The sequence below is a fragment of the Rhincodon typus genome, chromosome 20 (assembly GCF_021869965.1).
Source record: "Rhincodon typus isolate 14 chromosome 20, sRhiTyp1.1, whole genome shotgun sequence".
In the NCBI taxonomy this organism is placed as follows: Eukaryota; Metazoa; Chordata; class Chondrichthyes; order Orectolobiformes; family Rhincodontidae; genus Rhincodon; species Rhincodon typus.
Genome location: NC_063351.1, coordinates 41,719,730 through 41,730,389, shown reverse-complemented (window position 1 = coordinate 41,730,389; position 10,660 = coordinate 41,719,730).

Sequence of the window (10,660 nt, the reverse complement as noted above, 5' to 3'; positions counted from 1 at the left end):
ACACCTCACACTTATCTGTATTGAATTGCATTTGTCAATCCTCAGCCCACTTCCCCATCTGATTAAGATCCCTCTGTAATTTTTGATAACCTTCCTCGCTATCAATGATATTTCCTAATTTTGTTTCATCTGTAAACTTACTTATCATGCCTTGTACATTCACATCCAGATCATTTATGTAAATAACAAATAACAAAGGTCCCAGCACCAACCCCTGTGGCACACCACTATCACAGGCCTCCAGTCTGAGAAACAACCTACAACCATCACCCTCTGCTTCCTACCATCGAGCTAATTTTGAATCCAATTTACTAGCTCTCCCTGGATCCCATGTGACCTAACCTTCATGACTAGCCTGCCATGCAGGACCTTGTCAAAGGCCTTACTAAAGTCCATACAGACAACGTCCACTGCCCTACCCTCATCTATCCTCTTGGTTTCCTCTTCGAAAAATTCTAAAAGATTTATCAGACGTGCCTTCCCGCACACAAATCCATGCTGACTATCCCTAATCAGACCTTGACTATTCAAATGCTGGTTGATCCTGTCCCTCAGTATCCGCTCCAATATCTTGCCTACCACTGATGCCAGGCTCACTGGCCTGTAGTTTCCTGGTTTGTCTTTGCTACCTTTCTTACCTTTCTGCCCTCCAGTCTTCCAGAACTTCACCAGTGGCTAAAGGTGAAGTAAAAATCTCTGCAAGGACCTCTGCAATTTCTTCCCTAGCCTCCCACAATGTCCAAGGATGGACTTAATCAGGCCCAGAGGATTTATCCACCTTATACTGCTTTAAGGCTGCAAACACCTTCTCTCTGGTAATAAGTATGCAATCCAAAACATCCCCACTTGTTTCGCTTACTTCCTTAGCATCCGTGATTCTCTCCTCAGTAAACACTGAGGAGAAATATTTATTAAAAATCTCCCCCATCTCCTGTGGTTCCACACACAGATGGCCATGCTGATCTTTAATGGGACCTATTCTCTCCCTAGCCACCCTTTTACTCTTAATATAGCTATAGAACCTCTTGGGATTATCTTTAACCTTATCTGCCAGATCCATCTCATACCTTCTGTTTGCTCTTCTGATTTCCCTCTTCAGTGTGCTCTTACACTTTTTATAGTCATCTAGGGATTCACTTGAGCCCGATAGCTTAAACCCAATGTATGCCTTCTTCTTTTTCCTGACCAAAGCCTCAACATCCCTCGTCATCCAGGGACCCCTAAACCTGCCAGCTTTTCCCTTCACCCTAACAGGGACATACTTTCCCCAGGGTCTTGATATCACACTTTTAAAAGGCCACCCCTTTGCCAGTCTTTCCTTTCCCTTCAAATAGGCCCAACCAATCGACTGCTGCTAGATCCTGCCTAATGGCCCCAAAATTGGCCCTGCTCCAGTTTAGCCCCTTAACCTGTGGACCTGTCCTATCCTTTTCTGTAACTATGTTAAAACTAAGAGAGTTATGGTCACTGGACACAAAGTGCTCTCCAAATAACATTTCAGTCAGTTGCCCGACCTCATTTCCTAAGAGGAGGTCCAGTGTTGCACCCTCCCGAATAGGGCCCTCTACATATTGATTTAAGAAACTTTCTTGGACACATTTGACAAATTCCACCTCACCTGGGTCTTATACACTCTGGGTGGCCCAGTCTATACAGGCGAAATTAAAATCTCTAACCTACAGGTATCTGCAATCTCTCTACACATCTGGTCTCTAGTACTCACTCACTATTTGGGGGTCTATAATCCAGTCCCAAGAGAGTGACTATCGCCTTCTTGTTTCTAAGTTCTAACCATATGGCCTCATTTGATGACCCCTTAAGAATATCCTCTCTAAGCACTGTTGTTACATCTTCCCTTATCAAAAGGGCAACTCCCCCTCCTCACTTACTTGTGTTTTGTCACTCTGTACCTTCTGTATCCTGGAATATTGAGCTGCCAGTCCTGCCCTTTTCTCAGCCATGTTTCTGTTATGGCTGTAATATCCCAGGCCCCAAAGCCAATCCATGCTCTGAGCACATCTGCCTGGCCAGTCAGGCCTGGTGCATTGAAATAAATGCACTTTAGATCAGAAGTCTTTTCCCTCCGTTTACTGTGCCCCTGGCTATCCTGAATAGAAAATTTGCTCTAAGTAGCTAATGTATTTTCCCCTGACTTCTCGATGGCCCTTCTCTTATTCAGAGTCCCACAACCCCTGCCAAACTAGTTTAAACCCTCCCAGGTAACACTAGCAAATCTCCCCACAAGGATATTGGACCCCCTGGGGTTCAAGTGCAACTCATCCCTCTTGTTCAGGTCACTCCTACCCCAGAAGAGATCCCAATGATCCAAGAACTGAAAACCCTGCTCCATACACCAGCTCCTTAGCCACACATTCATCTGGCCTATCTTTCTATTTCTATTCTCTCTGGAATGTGGCACTGGGAGCAATCCTGAGATCCCTACCCTTGAGGTCCTGCTTTTTAACTTCTTACTTAACTCTCTATACTCATTACGCAGGACCCCATCCCTTTGTCTAATCATGTCATTTGTACCGATGTGTACAATGACCTCTGGCTGTTTGTCCTCCCCCTTCAGAATGTTCTGCAACCGCCCAGAGACATCCTTGACCCTGGCACCCAGGAGGCAACGTGCCATCCTGGTGTCTCTTCTGCGGCCACAGAATCTCCTGTCTGTCCACCTCACGATTGAGCCTGTCTAACTGCCCCCTTTCCCTCTGAGCCTCAGAGCTGGTCACAGTGCCACTGACCTGACTGCTGCTGCTAGCCCCTGAAAGGTCATCCTCCCCAACAGTATCCAAAGTGATATACCTGTTATTAAGGGTAATGGCCACAGGGGAGCCCTGCACTATCTGCCTTTCCCCCCTCTTTACCTCTTCTGGTGGTCACCCAGCTACCTGCAGCCTACACCTCAGGAGTGACCACTACACTATAGTTCTTATCAATGATGTTCTCTGCAAGCCAGATGATCCTGAGTGCATCCAGCTCCAGCTCTCTAACAGGAGATGCAGCCTGTGCACTTCCCACGAGTGTAGCCAGCAGGGACACTGGAAGCCTAACTGCCATCTGTCTAGACAAAAAGAAAATAGAGTTAAAGAGCCCTTTAGCAAAGGCCTCAGCACTTCTACTCTAAAACCGGCCCACCCTCTTAATGGCTGCTCTCTTGTACGCCTTTACCTTGCCAGCTATCCTCACCAGAGTCTATTTTTTCAGCCAGAGGAGGAGGAGGGAGAGTGGGAAGCAGCAATGTAGTGTTTTAGGTTTAACCAAACCTTGACACCAGGTTCTCTCTGACTTGCTGTACAGTCGTGATGACTGTGGCGAAGTCTCCCAGAATTCCACTGTGATGACTCTCAGCCGCCCTCTGATTAGCTCTCTGATTTTATTCACGAATGAATAAATAAACAGTTGCAGAACAGTGCATTGCAGGCAGATCTGGAAGTTCTTGTACTTGAATCACTAAATGTTCGTATGCAGGTACAATATATAAGAACATGTAAATCAGGAGGAGAAGTAGGTCATTCAGTCTCATGAGCCTGCGCTGTTATTCAATAAGAACATGGCTGATCTGATTTTAACCTGAAATCCACATTCCCACCTCACTGCAATCACCATTCACCCTTTCGTTTAATAAAAGGGTTCAAAAGACTCATGACCCTCTGAGGAAAAAAAAACTATTGCCTACTTTCTGTTTTAAATGAATGACCCATTAGTGATTTGGTGCCAATTGGAATGTTGCCGTTTACATCAAGGGGAATAGAATATAAACGTTTTGCAACAGTTATACATGGTCTTGATGAAGGCACATCTGGAGTACTTTTGGTTTCCCTATTCAAGAAAAGACACAATTGCATTGCTATTAGTGAAGTAAAGGTTTACAGAATGGATTCCTGGAATAAAGGGAGTGTCCTATGAAGAAAGCTTGGATAAGTTGGGCCTGTATCCACTGGAGATTAGAAGATTATGAGGTGATCTTATTGAACCATATAAGCCAACAGAGTCATTGAACATTTTTACAACAGAGCGAGAAAGGTTCTTGATTGACAAGAGAGTCACTCAATATCATGAGCAGCCAGGGTATGGAGCTGAGGCCACCATCAGATCGGCCATTACCTGGTGGAGTAGGCTTGGTGGGCCGAATGGCCTGTTCCCATGCTGGACTGTTCTTTAAATACAAACATACGAATTAAGAACAGAAGCAGGCCATTCGACCCACCAAGCCTGTGCTGATACATGATGCCTTTCTAAGCTAAAAACATTTTGCCTCTACATAGTCCATAAATCTCTAATCCCTATCTATTTATGTATCTGTCAAGATGCCTCTTAAACATTGCTATTGTACCTCTCTGAGTGACGTATGTTTGCATGTGTGAGAGCACATCTCTCAGTGATGCATGTTTACTGTATGTGTCAGTACATCTCTGAGTGACATGTGTGTGTGTGTGTGTGTGTGTATGTGTGCACACGCACGCACGCGTGTGAGAGTCAACCCTGAGTGCTGTTTACATGTGTGAGAGTCATCTCTGAGCGATGTATGTTTGAGTGCGTGTGAGTACATCTTTGAGTGAAGTGTGTTTATGTGTGTCTGAGTACAGCAAAGGAACAGGCCCTTTGGCCCACCTAGACTGTGCCGACACTTTTATCTCTACTGCCACAGAAGGCTGTGGAGGCCAGGTCATTGAGTATATTTAAGGCAGAGATAGATAGGTCCTTGATTGTCCAGGGGATCAAGGGTTATGGGGAGAAAGCAGGAGAATGGGGTTGAGAAACTTATCAGCCATGATTGAATGGCAAAGCAGACTCAATAGGCTGAATGGCCTAACTTCTGCTCCTATGTCTTATGATCAGTCTGTATCCCTCTATTCTGTGCCTATTCATGCTTCTGTCAAGATGGTTCTTAAATGATGCTACAGTATCTGCCTCAGTCACCTGCTCTGACAATGCATTCCAAGCACTTACCACCTCTGTGTAATAAAACCTGCCTCTTACATTTCCTTTAAACTTACCCACTTACCCACTATGTCCCCTAGCAACTGACATTTCAACCCTGGGAAAAAAGACTCCGACTATCCATTCAATCTATGTTTCTCATAATTTTGTAAATGTCTATCATGTCGTCCCTCAGCCTCTGACGTTAAAGTGAAAACAAACCCAGTTTGTCCGATCTCTCCTCATAGCTAATACCCTCCAAACTAGGCAACATCCTGGTAAACCGTTTCTGTACCCTCTCCAAAGCCTCCACATCCTTCTATTAGTGTGGCGACCAGAACTGTATACAATATTCCAAATGTGGCCTAACTAAAGTTCTGTACAGCTGAAACATGACTTGTCAATTTTTATACTCTATGCCCCGACCGATGACGGCAAGCATGCCATATCCCTTCTTGACCATGTTATCCACCTACGTTGCCACGTTCAGGGAATTGTAGACCTGTATGCCCAGATATCTCTGAATGTTGATGCTTCTAAGTGTTCTAACATTTACTGTATACTTTCCTCCTTCCATTGGGTCTTCCAAAATGAATCACCTCATAATTGATGGAATTAAATTCCATTTCCATTTCTCCCCTCAAGTTTCCAGCCCATGTCTATCCTGTTGTATCCTTTAGCAATTCTCCTCACTATCTAAATCGTTGTCAATTTTTATGTCGTCTTCAAACTTACTAATCAGGCCACCTACATTCTCCTCCAAATCAAACGCAGACATTACAAACAACAGGGGCCCCAGCACTCATCCCTGCCGAATCCCATTGACAACAGATCTCCAGTCAGAAAAGCACCCTTCCGCTGCTGCTGTCTTCTATGACTAAACCAGCTCCGTATCCACCTTACCAGCCCACCACAGATCCCATGTGACTTCACCTTTTTCATCAACCTGCCATGGGGGACCCTGTCAAAGTCCTTGCTAAGGTCCCTACAGACAACATCTACTGCCCTGCCCTCATCGATCATCTTTGACACTTCCTCAAAAAACTCAATCAAGTTTGTGAGACATGATCTTCCCCACACAAAGCCATGCTGCCTATCTCTAATAAGTCCATATTTTTCCAAATATGAGTAAATCCTATCCCTAAGAATCTTCTCCAATAATTTCCCTACCATTGACATAAGGCTCACTGGTCTGTAGTTTCCCAGATTATCCTTATGGCCCTTCTTAAACAGAGGAACAACATTGGCTATTGTCCAGGCGTCTAGGACCTCTCTTGTGACTAAAGAGGGCATAAAGATTTCATACAAGGCTCCAGCAATTTCAGGTCTTGGGGACTTGTCTATCTTAATGTTTTTTCAAAATACCCAACATCTTTTTTATATTGACATACTCTAGAATATCACACTCTACACTCACCATCCACCAGGTACTTCTACTTTGTGAATACCGATGCAAAATATTCATTAAGGACGTCACCCACTTCCTCTGGCTCTATGCATAAATTCCCTCTGTCATTGAGTGGACCTACCCTTTCCGTAGCTGCCCTTTTGTTCCTTATACATGTATAAAACACCTCGGGATTTTCCTTAACCCTGTTTGGTAAAGACGTTTCATGGCCGCTTAAGCACTCCTAATTCCTTGTTTGAGTTCTTTCCTGCATTCTTTGAGGGCTCTGTCTGTCTTCAGTGTCCTAAACCTTACAATGCCTCTTTATCTTTCTGTCTCAATTTATCTTGTCAACCAAGTTTCTTGAATCTTGTCACACTTATCCTTCAATTTCACTGGAACATGCTCATCCTGAACCCTAATCACCTGGCCTTTAACAGTTTCCTGCATGCCAGATGTGAATTTACCCTCAAACAGCTGTTCCAAAAATACATTCACCAATTCCTGCCTAATATTGTGGTAGTTAGCCTTTCCCCAGTCTTGTACTTTCACTCTTATCCTTATCCATAAGCAACTTAAATCCTACAGAAGTTTGGTCACTGTTCGCAAAATGCTCCCCTACTGAAACTTCGATCAGTTGGACGAGCTCATTCCCCAATACCAGGTCTCGTGTGATAGTTGGACTACTAACATATTGTTTCAAAAAACCATCCAAAGAAATTCTCCCCCATCCAAGCCCCTAGCCCTGAGCGAGTCCCAGAATTTAGGGGAAGTTAAAATCACCCACAACAACAGTGTTACTTTTACATTTTTTCCATAATCTGTCCACGTACCTGTTCCTCTATCTCTCCGCTGGCTGTTGGGAGGCCTGTAGTACATTCACATCAAAGTGACTGTACCCTTCCTATTCCTGACCTCTACGTTATGGCCCGTCTGGATGACCCCTCGAAGGTGTCGTCCCTCAAGTACAGCTGTGATATTCTCCTTAATCAGTAACGCAACTCTCCACCTCTTTTACATTCCTCTTTAGCTCACCTAAAACATCTAAATCCCAGAATGTTAAGCTGCCAGCCTTGTCCCTCTCTCAACCAAGTTTGTGTAATAGCTACAGCATCGCAGTTATATGTATTCATCCAAGCTCTAAGCTCCTTACCTGTCACACTCCTTACTTGAAAACAAATACACCTGAGAGCATCAGTCCTGCCGTGTTCAGTAACCTCCCCCTGTCTGTTCCTCCTCTTAGTCTTACTGGCTTTAGTCTCAGACTCCTCCTCAGTCATTTTACTTGCTGACCTATTGCTCTGGTTCCTGAAACTCTGCCACAGTAGTTTAAATCCTCCTGAGTGGCACCAGCAAACCTCCCTGCCAGGATATTGGTGCCCCTCCAGTTTAGGCATAACCTGTCCTTCCTGTCCAGGTCCCACTTCCCAAGAAGACATCCCAATCATCCATATACCTGAAGCCTTCTCTCCTACACTAGCTGTTTAGCCACATACTTGACTGGATTATCTTCCTATTCTTAGCCTCACTGGCACATGGCACAGGATGTAATCCCGAGATTTCAACCCTAGAGGTCCAATTTCCTATTCCTATTTCCAATTTCCTACCTAACTCCCTTTGTAGGACCTCATCTCTCTTTCTGGTGACCTTGTTAATACCAATGTATGACCTCTGGCTGCTCACCCTTCCCCTTCAGAATACCCTGTGCCTGCTCAGACACACCCTTGACCCTGGCAGTAGGGCGGAAACATACCATCCTGGAGTCTCGATCGCAGCCACAGAAATGCCTATCTGTGCTCTTGATGACAGAGTCCCCCATCACTGTGGAACGCCTACACTTTAACCCTCCCTGCTGTACAACAGTGCCAGTCGTGGTGCCACTAACCTGTTGCTGCTTTCCCTTGACCCCCTCCCCCACCAACAGTATCCAAAACGATATACCTGTTTGAGAGGGGAATGGTCACAGGGGACCCCAGCACTGCCTGCCCAGGCTTACTAGTCTTTCTGGTATTCACCCAACTCTTCTCTGTCCTCGTAGCCCTTATTGGTGATGTGACCAGCTCACTAAATGTACTATCCACAATATTTTCAGCCGCATGGATGCTCCATAGTGAGTCCGTCCACAGCTCCAGGCACACCATGCAGCAAATCATGAGCTGCAGCTGAACACACTTCCTGCATATGTTGTCACCACAGACACTTGAAGTGTTCCTGATTTCCTCCGTTTTGCAGGAGGAGCATTCCATGGTGTTGAGCTCTCCTGCTTATTGACTCAATCAACCTTATCAACTACGGAGAATAATACATGAATAATCTTACCCACTGGTCACCAGATTCAGGTCTCTCACTCACGCTCTCTATTCCTAGCTGACTATAGCTATGAAAACTAAGTACTTTTCTTTCTCCAGACACCATGCACTCAGTCTGCAAACCTGATTCCTCAGCAGCCAAGCCTAGGTTACATTTAGATTCGTGATGTCAACTCTGGAGCTCAGCCCCTAAAGCCATCAATTCTGCAGCATTTATAAAATGTTGAATGAAGAATGGAGGTACAACTCTTTCACTGCAAAATGAAAGTTTAGTAAATTCACATCTATCCAGGTTATTTCCAAATCTTCTGTTGTGAAGTTGGAGAGATTTAACAGACTCTTGTGTCGTGCACATTGGGTTTCAGGCAGGAATGCAGCAGCTACACAGAAGTGAGGATAAACAGGACTGACTGCAGCGATATGTGTTATAGAGACCAGGGCCATGGTTGACAGGTTGCAGATGGCCTGCTGCAGGACTTGATAAGGAGAAGCAAATACATTCCAAAAAATAGAGAGAGACACAGTCAGCTCAAGATTGAGAAACTTCCAAACCATCACAATTTCATCATTGTTAAAGACTGATTTCTCCAGAATGTGTCAATCCACTATTTCAAACCGCTCTTTACCTAATGTCCTGTAATCCATAGGGCATAGGAGCAGAACAGGCCATTCAGCCCATCAAGTCTGCTCCAGCATTCAATGAAATCCTGGATGAGCTGATAATCTTCAACGCCACTTTCCTGCTTTTCCCTCCATAACCTTTGATTCACACCATACTGATTAAAATCCATCTCAGCCTTGAACTTAACAACCCATCCTCAACAGCCCCCTGTGGTAAGAATCCAACAGGCTCATTATCCTCTGGAGGGAGGAATTTCTCCATGTCTCTGTCTTAAACATGTTTACATATGTTTACAGGTGGTCTATCAAAGAACCAGTACAACCATGATAGGCTGAATGACCTCCTCTGTGCTGTACGGTTCTATATTTTACTTTGCAGTCTCGATGATGTTGAGGTTTCTCTAACTTCAGCCTTGTTTGGAGATTTTCTTCTTTAGAATGTTAGTTCTGGTGTTTTTATCAGAATAGCAGCTTACAGGAGAGACTCCTGTCACCTTCATTGCCGGGTTATATTGTGGAGGTGTTTCGATGTGCCGTATAGATACCTCTTCACAGCCTCTGAGAGGCTTGTACGTTTTATACAAACACCGAAAATGCAGCGAATGCTTAGCAAATCCGGCAGCATTTGTGGAGCGAGAAATTGGTTTAATGGCCATCAGAACCATAACTTGAGATATTATTTCTCATTGCCAATCCTGCATGATTTGCTGATTATTCCCAAACATTTTCAGATTATATTCCAGCATTCCAACATGTGCAGTAATTGCTCTTGTTTTTTGTTTTGCAATCTATTATTCTAATCTAAATGATATCAAAAGTTATTTATATATAAAGGTATGTGCCCTGTTTTATATAAGGCACAGGTGGCCCACACTGACAATTGCCTACTTTCTAATCCAAGTAAACATGCTTTCGGTATCAGTGCGTATCATTCAGTGATGTCAATAGGTACAGGAGCAGGCCATTCAGCCCTTTGTGCAAGGAAATTCTACCTGACTCCAGCCCTCCAGGGCCTAGCTTGAGTTTTAATTTTCTGCCCCTTTGTTTTGAACTCCTCCCCAACTGAGGAAACAGTTTCTCTCTGCTTACGCTAATAAATCATTTAATCATTTTAAACATCGCAGTTAAATTACTGGTTCATCTGGATTTACAAGTCTCAACCCTGGATTCAGTCCTTGCAGTTTAACCCTTTTGACCACTGCATCATTTTCTTAAGACATTCTTCCTGCTAAAGGGGCAGGGATGGGTTTCAGACCAGCACAATGCTATCCTGGTCTCCACCAAAACAAGCAATAGAGTACAATAACCCATACCCCAGTGAGAGTCAGTGTGTGTGTGGGACTCATACCCCAGTGAGAGTCTGTGTGTGTGTGGGACCCATACCCCAGTGAGAATCAGTGTGTGTGTGGGACCCATA